Consider the following 15,722-nt stretch of genomic DNA (forward strand, 5'->3'; position numbering starts at 1 on the left):
AGAGGTGGGGAGGAGGGCAGCAGTGAAATCCTTCCAGAAGGACCTTATGTACCACACTAAAAAGCAGAGACTTTCTACCTTGAGGGCAGTGGGCAACCCCTGAGGGTTTATGAGGCTGGGGAGAGGCAGGATCCGAGGCATGCTTTCGGAGGAGTGCTTGGCAGCTCTCAGGAAGGCTGAATTTGAAGTGGGGCGAGTGAAGGGGGAGGGGCCCTGGTGAGAAGTGACAAGGTGGGTCGCTCCCAAGAGCCCTGCTCTGCTTACCCCTTTCCTCTCTCCCTCAACCTGCCTTCCCAAGAGCCTGCTGTATCCCCTGGAAGCCCGGTACCACCATAAACACACCCTCCCAAATTCCCCACTGTGTTGTAAGTGGTGTCGGCTCCCCTCTTGTGACCACGCTCAGCCATCCTGCAAACGCCCCTGCTCTCCTGCTCTGCCTCCCTCCTCTGTCACCTGGGTGACCTCCTACGTGCCCTCTTCTGCCTTCTTTGCTCATGTAGGACTTTGACATCTGTCTCGAGGTTCCTTCTTTATGAAGGGCTCACGCATTATCTTGGGGGCTTCATCCTCTGTGTCAGGGCTACTCTCACCACCTCTGGGACCTCCTAGGCAGTGTCGATAGTCTTGTGCACGCCACTTGAGCCTCCTACTCGCATGGCCAATCCCTCTCAGCCTCACCCAGACTGCTCCGTCCCTGAAGGCTTTAAGACCCTCAGACCCCCCCACCATATCCCCTTCTGCTCCAGATCCCTCACTCTCTTCCTCCCAGTTCAGACTCTTGGCATTTCACCTGCTTGGTAATGATTTTCACACTGGCCTTGACTCAACATCCTAACTGTCCCCAAACCCCCTGCCACCTCCTGCTGAGTTCTGCTGGAGGATCCCCCAGCTATGTGGGACAGTGCCACCACAAACTCATGGCCAGCCTCAACTGGACCCTCAGCCACCGGCCCCACAGCCTTCCCCCTCCCCGACTCTTCCAGTCGCCCAGGCCTACCCTGCTCATGCGCTCTCAGTCCTCATCACCACGACAGCTGAGACAGCCCAGTGACTCCTTGTATGTCCTGCCCTTGAAACTAAACTCTTGATCCCTACCCAGAACTTCTTTCTCCCCAGATTTCCCCCTTCCTGGTAAATAGCAATAAACCTGAGAAAGCCCCAGACTGGGAGTCGTTTTCCATTCTTGCCTCTCTCTCACCTGCCACATTGGCCCATTGGCAAATTCTGTCGGATCTACACCCAGAACCTTTCCCAAGCAGTCTTCTCCTCACCCTGCTGCTACCGCTTCAAGCCTGCTTACCTAGACGATTGTCAGTGTCCCCTCCTGCTCCACTGCTCCCGCTCTAGCCTCCCACCAACACGGGCTTCACACAGTAGCCAGAGTAAACTTTAAAAATTAGGAAGCAGATCCCATCACTCACTCCCCTGCTTAAACCTTCCAGTGATTTTCCATCGCACTTCGAATCAAATCCAAACACCATCCCTTATAAGGCCACCTCCCTCCAGCTTCATATATCGCCTCTCTCTCAGCTGCAGCCTTACTGGGCTCCCTTCCACTCTGTGATAACTGCAAACCCTTTCTCGTCTCAGGGCCTTTGCACAGGTCCTCTGCTGGCTTGCCCTTTCCATAGCTCTTCACAAGGGCTGCTTCTTTCCCTCCTTCCAATATTGGCCTAAACATCATTTTGTTGGAAGGGCCTTTCCTGACCTCCCCCATTGCTCCGTATCACAGCTTCCTTTCTGTTTCACTGTGTTGCATTTGTAATCACTTACTTGCATTACTCCTCCAGTTGCCAGTGTGTGCATGTGGAAGAGCCCTTTTCCTTTCCATAGTCCTCACTGTCCTGCATGGTGCATGGCTCCGGTCACCCACAACCTCCCGATCATTACCTTCTGCGGCTCCTTGGTTTTCCTGCTTCTCCATCTCTCTGCGACTTCTGACACCTCCTCTTTCTTGGATTGCTTCTCTTCACTGTCCTGGTCTCTGTTCCCTGTCTGTCTGCCCACCTCCCCTTCCAGCCCATAACTGTGGACAAATCCAAGGGATTTCCTGGCCTTCTGCCTTTCTCTTCAACCACGAACTAATGCAGATGAAAAGCATAATGATGGATAGTAAGAAAAGAAATTGTGATGGTTGATTTTATGTGTCAACTTGCCTAGGACATGGTACAAACATTATTCTCAGTGTTTCTATAAAAGTATTTTTTAGATGAGGTTAACATTTAAATTGGTAGACTTTGAATAAAGCGAATTACTCCTCATAATGCGGGTGGGCCTTATCTAATCAGTTCAAGGTCTTAGGAAAAAGACTGACCTCCCCTGAGCAAGAAGGAATTCTGCCATCAGACCGCCTTGGGACTCGAACTGCAACACCAGCTCTTCCCTGGGTCTCTAACCTGCTGCCCTACCCTGCAAACTTTGGGGGTTATTAGCCTCTACATCACATGAGCCAATTCCCTAAAATCAATCCATGAACCCGGCCACTCCATATGTGAGTAAGAGAGAGAAAAAGCCAAGAGCCAAGGAATGTGGGTGGCCTCTAGACGGTGGAAAAGGCAAGGAAACAGATCTTCCAAGAACCTCTGGAAGCAGTGCAGCCCTGACGACCCATTTTAGACTTCTGGCCTCTAGAACTGCAAGATAATAAATTTGTGTTGTTTTAAGCCATTAAGTGTGTGCCATCTATCTATTTATCTATTGATCAACTGATAGATATCAGCAGATTATGCATATATTTTCATATTTATATGTATATACACATACACATACATACATCCTATTGGTTCTCTTTCTCTGGAGAACTCTGACTAATCCAGTAAGTGTTTACTAAATGTTAACTAAAAAACTCCCAAACTCTTTTTCTTTAGTGAGACCATTCTCACAGATCCAAACATGTTGGCCCTGAGAGTCAGGACACCCAAGTTCTAGTGCTGGGACTACCACTCACTGGCTGGATGATCTTGTCCAAGTCTCTCGACGTCTCTAAATCTGCTTCTCCGCCAGTCTCTCTCATCTCAATAAGCTGCGCCTCCATCCACATAGCTGCTCAAGTTAAAGCCCCAAGAAGTCATCCCTGGTTGCCTTCTTTCCTTTACTCCCCTCATCTGATCATCAAATTGCTTCACTTCTTCCTTCAGAGTGGATCCGTGCATTGGGCTCCATCTCCTCTACCATCCTTGTCCAAGTGCCACCATTGCCTGCCTGGGTGATGCCTTGGACTGCTTGCCAGTCTCCCGGCTTCCCTGTTGCCCCCACAGTCCACAGCAACCAGAGTGACTTTTTTAGAAATGTAAGTCAGGTCATAGCACTTGTGTTAGATTCCTATTGCTGCTGTAGCAAAATACCATAAACTTAGTGGCTTAAAGAGACACAAATTTATTAATTTACACTTCTAGAGGCCAGAAGTCTAAAATGAGTTGTCAGAGCTGCATTCCTTCCAGATCCCTAGGGAAGATCTGTCTCCTTGCCTGTTCCACCTTCTAGGGGCCACCTACATTCCTTGGCTCTAGGCCCCTTCCTTGCATCACTTTGATCTCCATGTCTGTCATCACACCGCCTCTGACCCTGACCTTCCTGCCTGCCTGCCTTTTGTAAGGACCCTTCTGATTACATTGTGAACACCTGGATGATTCAAGCTACTCCCCCCATCTCAAGATCCTTCACTTAACATGTGCAAGATCCCTTTTGCCATATAAGGTAACATTTTTACAGGTTTCAGGGACTAGGATGGAGACATCTTTGGGGGCCATCTACCACAGCACTCTTAAATCCTTCCAATGGTTACCTATTGCACTTAGAATTAAAACCAGACATCTTGCCTGACTCACAAAACCCTCAGGGATCTGCCCCTGCGTGCCCTCTCTGCCCACTTTGGCCTCCTTGCTGTTCCTTGAGTGCACCAGACCCAACCCTGCCTTGATGTCTTTCTTTTGCTTTTCTTCTGCTTTAGGTGTTCTTCTCCCAGATTTGCACATTCTGCTCCTTCTTGTCATTTAGGTCTCAGCTCAGGTGTCACCTCCTCAGAGAGACTTTTTCTTTTCTAAAGTACTTATAGTAGATCATTTTGTATTATTATTGTCATAGCACTCTTTCTTTGCCTGATGTTTTCTTGTTCATTATTTACTTGTGTGTCTGTCTCCCTCATTAGAATGCAGACATCTTCAAAGCTGGGACCTCTCCTATGTCCCCAGCACTGGAACTCTACCAGTATTTATTGAATGTGTCAATAAGTCCCTGGTTCCTCATTTTTTCAATCGGTAATGTAATACCTTCTGTCTCATCAGGTTACTTTGAGGAACAAATGAGATAATAATAGCTACAATTTTTAGTTACCAATAATGAACTTCCTGCACCAGGGACTTTACACTTCAGATATGTTGTTCATGTTGTAGTTCAAGGTCATTTGGTACAAGGAACAGAAACTCTCTCAAGTCAGCTCAAGGAAAAGGAAGTTTATTATATGGTTACAATAGATAATCTGATAAGCATCCAAGGAGAGGATAAAATGCAGGAGACACGTGCTGCTTCCTGGGAACCAGAAAGGTGACAAGTTATCACTCTCCATCTCTCTCCCTATAGGGCCACACGGTCCCTCATCACCACTTCTCTCTGTCTGGCTGTGCCCTCTCTGAAGACCAGATGCTTCTGCTTACCTATGGCCACTCATGGCCCAATATGGCCTCAACCCTCTGTGACCTTACATCTGCCCAGTACCTACCATCTCTGAGTCCTAAGCTCCATTTTATGAAGGGAGAGTCTCATTACCCTGAATTGAGTCCCTTGTTCACCCCTGGCACAATCACCTGTGGACAAGATGATGCATCATGAGGCATGTGTGGTGACCTGGCATATATGTGTATATATATATATATATCCAACTTGGTTCTCTTATCTTCACACCAGTCAATACTTCAAGCTGCCTGCAGCATATTTCCAACATGTGTATCCTCCCAGCTCTTCAAAGTCAACCTAGAAATAGCTGGATTACTCTTCCCCCAGAAACTGGCTCATCTCCCAAGTTTTCCTGTCTCTGAACAGCCTGACTCTCCCAGACAGCCCCACTGTGAACTCTGGGGTCTCCTGTCACTCGTCTCAGGGCCTTGGAAGAGGTCCCTGCCTCCCTGTCCTCTCCCTCCGCTGTTAATTTTCTCTCCACATCATGTATCCATCTCCAAAGAGCTAGTGAGCATGTTAACCCACAGAATGGTCGCTAAGGCCAGCAATTTGGAGGCAAACTAAAGCTGGGTTCAAATCCCAGCTCTGCCTTTTAAATTTGTGACTTTGGCAACTCTCTTAAACTTAATAAGTTCAGTTTCCTCATGTGTAAAATGGTGATAATTATAGTCTCTGCCTTACAGAGCTGTTGTGAGAACAGATATAATGCATGTAAAGCTGCATATATATATATTTTCAATGATTGATTGATTGATTAGGTTCCAGGCATGTGCCAGGAAAACAAACATAGGTAAGACCTGGTCCCGGTTTTAAGAAACCTGAAGTTTCCTGACAGGTGATATGGTCTGAATGTTTGTCCCCTCCAAAGTTCCTGTGGAAGCTTGATCCCCATTGTGGCAGTGTTGAGAGCTGGGGCCTTTGGGAGGTGATTGGATTGTGAGTGCTACACCCTCATGAGTGAGGATCAATGAGTTAGTGGATGAGTGATTATCATGGGAGGGGCACTGGCGGCCTTATAAGGAGACAAGAGAGCATGTTAACATGCTTGTGTGATACCCTGTGCTACCTTGGGACTCTTCAGAGAGTCCCCAGCAAGAAGAAGGCCTCACCAGATGCGCCCCTCAACCTCGGACATCCCAGACTCCAAAACTGTAGGAAATAAATTTTGTTTCTTTATAAATTACCCAGCTTCAGACACTCTAAGTGACAGAAAATGGACGAATAAGGGCCGGCCCGGGAGAGTGCGGTGCTGATAACACCAAGGCCACAGGTTCGGATCCTATATAGGGATGGCCGGTTAGCTCACTGGCTGAGTGTGGTGCTGACAAAACCAAGTCAAGGGTTGAGATCCCCTTACCGGTCATCTTTTAGGGAAAAAAAAAAAAAAAAAAATGGACGAATAACACAGCACTCGTTGCAGTAGCCTTTTTACTCCCCACCCAACAAGGCCCTTCTGAGAATACATTATTATAATTAATGGTTAATTATATCACACTAATTATACATAACCATATTTTATATATAACTGCTTTCCAGTTATAAGAGTTATTTATGATTATTTAGAGAACATAGAAGAGGATTAAAATCACCCTTAACCTCCGCAATGTGGCAGAATTTGTTCCCTCCAGGTATGCTTCTTTGAAGAGATCGTATCATGGTCGCATGCAGTCTGTGTCAAGTGTTACTTTGCAAGTATTCGGCGATGTCATCAAAGATCCTTTGAAGTACCATTTTGAATGGTTTCTGTAGGTGACCTGGCAAATGGTGTATGTAGCGGCACGTATTTGTCCCCTCCCCCATTATCGGAGGCATGGTGGGTTTTTCCCATGATAAGTAATGCACAGTAAACACCATTATTCAATAGGCTCTGCCACTGACTGGGCACTCACTTTAGACCTGGTCTTTTATACCTGTTGTTTCACTTAGTGCTCATGACATCACAGTGGACTGCATGTTATTATCCCCATGGTACAGACAAGGAGATGGAGGGCTTCGATTAAGCAGCTCTGCTGAGGTGGCACAGCCACTAATGACAGACTCTGGATGTGGATCCACGTCGGTGTGAACCACTACCCAGCTCAGCTGTGTCACTTAGTGCTGCAAATGTGACTTCTTTTTGTGTTGCTGGTGGGAGCACTTTTAAGGCTCTTCGTTCATATCACCAACATGCTTCCAGCCCCCAGAATCATGCCCACACATCGTATGTGCCTGCTAAATACTGAATGGATAAATGAAAAAGGTGGCAGCGTATGAGGTGTCTCCTCACTGTGATATCACCTACACTGGGCATTCTTATCAAAGAAAAAAAAAAACTGCTAATTGGATAGGCAGAAATGTTATCATTGCTTTAATTTGCACTTCTTTGATTATTGATAAGACAGACTATGTCTTTCAAATGTCTGCCACTGAACATTTATAATTTCTCTCCTGTGAATCTTGTACCCATATCATTTGCCCCATTGTCACATCATGAGACCCCGTCAATCTACTGGGGGATCTGTGAGTTTTCCCCTTAGGTTGTGTGAGATTCTTACATGGTAGCATTATTAATTATTTGCTTGTCATATTCATTGCAACTATGTTCCCTGGCCTCTTATTTGCCCTTTATCTCAGATGACATTATTTGTCCCATAAGGCTACCGATTACATATCCACACTCCTGCATAGACCATGAGTATCAAAAAGTAGGCAGCAACTGGATCTCATCCATTTCCTGTCCTGCTCAGATCTCTGTCGGGGGCCTGAGCTCAAAGTGTGTTTCTAATACATCATTCTTCAGGGTCACACAACAAACGTGCTCTTTGTGGACACTTTCGCTTCTTTTTAGCAGAGGAGCCCCACAGGAAAGGTGTTACATTTTCATTTTGCCAATGAGGAAACTGAGGCACTTAGAGGTTAAGTGATTTGCCCAAGAGCACACTGCTCATAAGTGGCCAAGCCTGGATTTGAACCCAAATCATCTGATCTGATTCTATATCCTGTGCTTTCTCCATCATGTGGAGTTGCCTGGGGGAAGCCCAGGTCAGTAACCAGCAGCAGGTACAGGCCTCCAGCCCCTTTTTCTTGCTGGGTTGAACTCACAACCCTGGCTGAGCTGCTGTTTTGCCCAGTGGCCATGAGAGAGAGAGAGAGAGAGAGAGAGAGAGAGAGAGAGTGTGTGTGTGTGTGTGTGTGTGTGTGTGTGTGTGTGTGTTGCATGGGATGAGGGGAGGGAATAAAATAAGGAAGGGTTGGAACTGAGGCTGCACTGGGGAAGGCCATGAAGGCCAAGCCAGAGAATCAGGCTTTATTCTATAGAATAAAGCATACCCAGATTCTCCGCCACACTCTCTGCCCCTCCCAGAAAACAAAGGCCAACCCCACCCAGACTGCAGGGTCCACAACCAGGAAGCCTGAGACTCTGGGCACATTAGGTGGCAGAGCTGGAAGGGCCTCAAGAAGCACCCAGCCATCAGCTCTCATCTACCTCCCAGAGCAGGGAACCAGGCCCAGAGAGGGGAGGTAACCCTGCAACTCAAGGATTAGAACCCAGTGTCCAACTCCAGCTGAAGGCACTGTCTTCTAGTCACCCAGCCTTTCTTAGCACAACCAGATGCCTAAGAGACTGGCCTGAAGCTCTCGTTCATTCGCTCACTCATTTCACTTAATTAATATTTATTAAGCACTTACTATATATCAAGTTCTAAGCTAAACTAGAACAGAAACTAGAAAACAATGACAACCAAGACAGACTTGGTTCCTGCCCTTGGGGGCAGTCCAACACCGATTGCAATTCAGAGGGATGATTTGGGATCGATTTGGGATGAATTGGAGGCAGTGGCAGCCCTGAGCAGGGATGGATGAGCCGTAACAGACAGCACAAGTTGGTTAGGCCAAGAGTGGGAGGGAAAGGCCACACATCAAGGGCAAGAGCACGTGAGAAGTCCTGGAGGCTGAAGAGAAGTCATTATCAGAGACCAAAGGAAGGGGAGATGACGGAGTGTACACTGGGAGGGGGTAAGGAGAGGTGAAGCATCAATGAGCAGGGCCTTGAAGGCCGCGGTGAGGAGTCAGGTCATCCCGAGGGCAATTAGAAACCCCCCTTTTTAGTAGGAGTGTTGCATGGTCAGGTTTCTTTTTTTTTTTTTTTTTTTTTTTTTTTTTTAAAGATGACCGGTAAGGGGATCTTAACCCTTGACTTGGTGTTGTGAGCACCACGCTCAGCCAGTGAGCGAACCGGCCATCCGTATATGGGATCCGAACCCGGGGCCTTGGTGTTATCAGCACCGCACTCTCCCGAGTGAGCCACGGGCCGGCCCGCATGGTCAGGTTTCTGTGAGAGACAGGTCTCCCTCACCGCAACACAGAGGGCAGATCGGAGGGGGTCGGCAAACAGGCAGGGAGATCAGTGAGAGGTGCATGGACAGCGTGGGAGTAGTCCTTGGTCCTGGGTCCCCTGGAGACCACTCTGAGAGCTGGCCTGGCCTGGGAAGGGGGTGGTTGAGTCAGACTCAGCCCCTCCTCTGCCAGCCTTCCCCAGACAAGAGGTACACAGAGCAGGCTGGACAGCTAATTAGGTTCAGGTGCTCCAGCCCCTGGACTCTGTGGGGAGGGGACGGGCCCACCCCATCCTGCAGAGCAAACGCTCTGCTCAGTTCAGTTCAGCCCTCTAGTGCAGTTCAGCATCCTGAGCAAGCTCAGGTTTAAGGAAAGTGGGTGTTGGTGGAGGGACAAGGTGGATTGGAGGGAAGTAGAGGGGTCAGGCAGCACTCCTATGCTGAGACTGAATCTGTCATGTGACGCGTGGGTCTGTGGATGTGTGTGCTCATCGGGTGTGTGTGTGTCCACATGCCATCGGTGATAGGTGCCTGTGTGTATCTCCATGCATGACTGTACATGGGAATCGATGTGTTTGTGTGTGTGAATCAATGGTTATGGGTGTGTGCTTGCATCAGTGTGTCCGTGTGTGTGTGTGTGTGTGTCTGCATATCTGAGCGTATCTGTGCTCTCACTTTAGTTCTGCTGTGTCCTTCCTTTTCTGGGAGGGGGTGAGGAGGGTAGGGACTTTTTAACCCCCAGCCCAAGCATTACTCCCACCCACACCTGGGCTCACCAAGCTTGTCCCCACCGCGAGCTGCCACTCTGTGATGTGCTCCCACCCAGCTGCTTGGGGCTAAAAGCTGACTTCTTCCAGCTTCTCTGTCCAGCCTTCCCAGGACCCTGTTTTGTCTGGGAAGAGTTGGACCCTGAGGTGGGGCAGGTCAGGGTCCTTTAGGCAGAAGCAACTCAGGCTCACTGCATACACACACACACCCAACACATGCACTAGCACAGATGTGCATACACAGGCACACCATGCACGAGTGCAAATGTGCACACATATTCACAGCCTCTGGACACTGGCTCAAGAGAGACAGAAAGAGCTGACTAGGGCTCAGTGTGCCCCAGAGAGGCCTGGGTGCCCTGTCCTGTATCCTGCACCCTATGTCCCATATCCAGCCCATATTCAAGAGGTATCCAGATAAATTGATGCTGAGCCTAGTGGAGGGGCAGGTTTCTGTACGTAGAGTATGTGGGAGCCCCATAGGTATGCTAAGGCACAAGAACACCTAAGAGCACCTATGTGTGACCATGAGACTGTGGGCAATATGCCCCATCATATGACACTCCCTTGCCAGGGCACCTACACACACACACACACACACACACACACACAAACACACACACGCATAGAGTAGCTGTGGCCATCTGGGCCTGCTCAGGAGTACAGTGGACAGATCAAGGGCTTTACAGCCAGACAAGTCCAGCTCTGCCACTTACTTGGCTGTGTGACCTTGAGCGGGTCACTTAACTCTCTGAGCCTCACGTGGTGATCATGTAGCATGGAGATAATAATTATACCTGCCTCATAGAGTTATGATGAGAATAACAGTACAAATTCATTTATTCATTATATTTATTGAGTGCCTGCCAACGTGCCAAGCACTGTGCTAGGCAATGGGGTTACATCAGTGAACAAAACAGAAAAATCTCTGTCCTCATGGAGTTTACACTCTGGTACATACATACTAGTATGCACATGGCCCTGATGTGGTGCCTGGCCCACAGGAGGTGCTCAATAAATGTTTACTTATTTGCCTCATCTCCCACCTCATAGTATTTCCTGGGTGTGAGGCCAGGCAGAAGGCCCTGTCCTCCCCTCCACAGGAGGATCAAACCCCAGACCTTAGTGTTATCAGCATCAACTCCAACTACCTGAGCTAACTGGCCAGCTCTCCTGCGCAGTCTTCAACTCCAGGCACTTTTTTCAACTCCACAGCACTTTGCAGAAGCCTCTGGGTCTTCCTTCAAGGAGAGGAAGGGGGTTGGGTGCACAGCTGCAAACTCTGCAGATGTGCTATAGTCAAAGCAAAGCAGCAGCAAGTACCGCCCTTGGCCTTGGGGTAGGGAGGGCAAGAAGGGTTTATGTCCTGACTGCCCCCCTTGCTTTTGAGAGGAGAGAGCCCTATTGGAGGGCACTGGGCAGCTCCAAGCATCACCACCATCTCCACCTGCCACCCAACAGCACCTCCTTCTTCCCCAAGGGCCCTGTAGTCCTTAGGACTTAACAGGAAAACTGGAGGATCCCAGGAAAGCAAGAGTGTGGTGTTTGACCTTGGGGGAGATGCTGGCCCTCCCTCCTCATCCCCCTCCCACTGAGGTGGAGGCCCAAAGGGAAGTGTTTGCTGAAGGAGGGAATTTCTGAGCTTGCATCCTGCCCTGGAGTGGGGACAGGTCACCTGGCTGCAGTATTGAGTCAACAAGCTCTCATTGAGCACCTATTGTCAGGCCCTTTGGTGGCCATTATATCAATGGGAGATTCTCTCCACAAAGCCTATATCTTGCTCTTTTTGCAGGGGAGAAAACAAAGGCTCGGAGAGGCTATATGCTTTGCCCCATATCACAGAGCAAGTCAGCAGCTGAGAGGAGCTGAGCCCAGGTCTTTGGCTGACTCTAAGGCCAGTGCTGGCTCCAAGACAGGAGAGACGGAGGAGGAGGCCCCAGTTTGCCTAAGGACTCACAGCATAAATGGGGGGAGGGAGGAGAGTTGGGGAAGAGGGGAGCCTCCAGAAGTGGGGCTCTGGCTAGGCCCCCCAGCACACATATGCTGAGCTGGCAGGTGGCGAAGGGGGTTCCCAGCTGCTCTAGGCTCAAAAATATCTAATACAAGGATGATCACTCTTCCCACCTGCTTTAGGGGGTCTGGGCTGGGCAGCAGAAACTGTGACTCCCAGACAGCTGGAGGGTCAGCTTGGGGGAAGCAGAGGGAGGCATGGTGGGCCCCACAGGCCCCTTCTCCTTGCTCTGTGATCCTTAGAGCTTCTAAGCCTCACAGAAGTCCACCACGATGCCTGTCCTACTGGGGGCTCAGAGGGCCTGGTGGAGGGGTCATCTGGGCCTACTTGGAGTGCCCAGGCAGAAGAGGTCCTGAGCAGGCCTGGCCATGCCATGTTGGAAGCCACTTGCAGTTGGTGGGACCTGGGGGAGGTGAGAGGGCAGTGAGAGGTGCTCTGGTTTCCAAGCTAATGGCCTAGATCTGGGAGCTGGGGTCAGTGGACAGGAGGTGCTGACCAATGAACTCTCTGGGCAGAAGAGTCATCACCCTCACTGTTCACCCCGCTAATTGCTGCCCCAAAGCCTCCCCTTTCACCCAGAGCTGCTTCAGAAGTGGGGTAACCAGGGTGGGCACAACCAGGCATTGGGACAGGAGTTTATCATCCCCTACCTCCCCACCCCAGGCCCCAAAGTCGAGTGGAGCTGGTCCCCCTGAAATAACACACCCAGCCTGCCCAGATGCTGAAGAATCATTGACTTTCTCCCCCAGCACACCCAGCCTGGTCCCCATGAACCCAGTCCTCTCCCAGTTCCTCCAAAACCCCAGCCACTCCCCTGGGGGTTCCAGTGTGCAGAGCGGAACGTGAACGTGTGAGTGATCTGAGAGAAGGAGAGTGCACGTGCAAATTGTACAGTGGTGGTGGTGTATGTGTGTGTAGTGTGCATGCACTCAAGAGTGCGCATGTGCATTTGTTTGCCCGTGTGTGTGTGTGTGTGTGTGTGTGTGTGTGTGTGTTAGACCAGGATGCTGTGCACACAAGCTTGTGCAGCTGTGTACATCTGTGTGTGGGGGTCAAGAATCATAGAACCTCATGATTCCCAGGGACCGTAGAGATCTTTCAAACCCCCTTGTAGGAGCAAATATGTATGTGGGTGTGCATGAGTGTATAGGTGAAGGTGGGAATAGCAACAGGAACCATGACCAGCATTCCTGGAGCACCAGCTCACTGGCAGGGCAGGAGCTCACACCTCTAGAGTTTAACCAGCACAATAGTCCTGTGAGGTTAGGAAGGAGACGACCCATTTTATAGTGTCTAGACTGGAACCCAAGACTCGATCCAGGCCACTCTGGTACTGTAACCCTCAACATGACCTGCAGGGGGATGTGCATGAGGCCCGGGGAGGGGACAGGTGTAGGAGGGGCGTGGGCGTGAGGGTGTGCTGGCTAAGCGAGTGAGGTGAATGTGTAGATTTAGTGTGTCAGGGTCTGGAGCACACATGTGGAAGTGTGGCAAGCATGGGAGTGTGTGTGGGAGTGAAAGTGAAGGGGGATCTGAGAACGGGTGAGGATAAGGGAGCGTGTTGTAAGGGTCTGTGGGGGAGAGAGAGGCGGGGGATGGCAAGTCGGTGTGCATCTGAGCGAGGGTGTGTGAAATGCATCGAGTTTTTTCCTTTTTTCTTTCTCTTTTCTGCCTTCAACCAGGAACAGATGTCTGAATAGGCTGACGAATTGGAAACATCTGAAACAACTGTCCGAGCTGAAGTATAATAAATAGACCTTTCATCACATTCCCAGGAAGGGGGTCGCTGGGGACAGGCTCCAGGAGCATTTAGAGGGGTTGGGGATTGAGAGTGGCCCAAGGATGGGTGAGTGGAAGGACAGACTGGCCTCCCTTCTCCTGGGAAGGACAGACTGCCCTGGGAAGACGGGAAGACAGACCTGCCCCCAGCCCCTTCTAGCATCTGCAGGCCTTAGTTTTCCTATCTGTAGAGTGGGCTTGGTGTCCATTCTGGGGTCTGAGACCTGGCACCCAAAGGAAGAAGCATTTTTAACTAGGAAACAGGCTGACAGTTGGCCAGACAATGGGGCTGAGGGCCATAAGCCAGGCCTTTACCCCCTCCTCTGCCTCTCCTTGGGTCTGGCCTCCATACTCTCCCCAGTGCACACACGAGGGCTCCTTGGTCCCCAGAGCTTACTTGACTTAAACTCTTCAAAGCAAGACGCACTGTCCTCTCTCCTGCCCCAGATGTGTGGGTTTGAAGTCTCTGGTGGGAATAATACAGCTGGGGCTGGTGGGAGCAGGCAAGGGCCTAGAGATGGGAGCTCAGCTGGATGGTGGACGTCGAGTGTCCTGGCAGGCCTCACCCCACCCCACATCATGGGCTAGTCCCAGGCCCACAGCTGCCACCACTGCAGATGCGCATTCCTAAGAACTACTGGAGAGTGCAGGCCCAGGGGCCTCATGCTCACAGGAGCCAGATGCAGCCCCCAGGGAGGGGGAGATGGGCAGAGGGGCACCCACTGAGCCTGGCCCTTGAGAAGCTGGGTGTGGGAGGAGGTCAGACCACAGGCTCAGGATGGACAAAGGTCTTCCAGAAATTTGGGCTCCAGGGATTTTGATCTCAGAGATTCAGAGGCTGCACCTCAAAGGAAAGGGCCTCAGGGGCCTGTCCCCAGTTTGCCAGTTCTTGCCTGGGTCTTTGTTCAGGGGTCCTCTACAGTAACGCAAAGAAACATTTACCCTGAAACCCCAAAGCCAGATGAAAGAGAGTGCAGAGGGTCCTGACTCTACTACTTACTCACTAGCTGTGTAGCCTTGGCCACTTACATAAGCTGCTGGGTCTCAGTGTCTCTGTCTGTGAAATGTAGATACATTAACCCCATCCCACAAAGTTGCTACAAAGATGAAATGTGATGAAATGTAAGTGTCCCCTGCAGAAGTCAGGAAATGACCAACGCTCCATCCAACAAATATTGGCTGAGGGTTTAGTCTGGGCCCTGGGCTAGACTCTGGAGTTGATAACAATGACCTCCAAGCCTCTGCACATGCTGTTCCCTCTGCCTGGGACACCCTTCTCTCTCTTCACCTGGCTACTCCTACTCACCTTTCAGGTCTCACCTTGAACATCCCTGCCTCAGAGGCCCTTCCCCGATCCACTGCCGAGGTTGGACCCCCTGAATTGTGTGCCCCTAAAAATCCTGCCTTTCCCCCTCATAACAGTCATCATATGTGACTGTGACCTGTTTATCAAGGATGACACCCCACCCCATCCCGACACCCAAGACTCTGAGCTCATCGAGGGCAGGTACTGTGGCCACCTCATTCACACTGTGTCCTCAGTGCCTATCAGTGTCAGGCATGTGGCCGTTAACTTTTTTTAAGCTAACACTTAGATGGCATTTGTTTTGTGCCAGGAGGTGTTCTGAGCTTTACCCATCATATGAGGAAAATACTGTTATCCATGCTTTAGAGAAGATAACGAATGGCTCCACGCTATGCAGCTGGTAAGGAATAAATGAATGAATGAACAAATGAATGAATGAATGACATCCCATAAGCTCACGTCTAGTGAGGGAGAAAGGTGATTGTTACAATACAGAGAGGCAAGCTGCAGCCCTGCAGCTGTGGGAGCACAGAGGAGGCTCTGACCTAGCAATGAACGAGGGGAGTAAACTAAGGGAGCCGGGTGAGCCAGAGCTTAGGCCTCAGGCCACAGCAGAGGCAAGTCTGTTCTGGCTCATTCTCAAGGTGCTCACTCTGGCCCTCTTGTCACCAGCAGGGCAGGGCCTCTCCTCCTTCACATGCCCCTGGCCCCTGCCCTCTTCCCTCCCTCAAAGCCCAGAAGCCACCCTACACCCACCCATCCTGCCCAGCCCAGGGGTGTCAGATCAGGTTTCCTGACCTGCCCTGCCTTGGACCCCTACATTTTCTCTGCCGAGGGCATCAGAGGAACAGAGGGCCTGGGCCTCCTGC

This window comes from Cynocephalus volans, chromosome 8, assembly GCF_027409185.1.
Source record: "Cynocephalus volans isolate mCynVol1 chromosome 8, mCynVol1.pri, whole genome shotgun sequence".
NCBI lineage: Eukaryota > Metazoa > Chordata > Mammalia > Dermoptera > Cynocephalidae > Cynocephalus > Cynocephalus volans.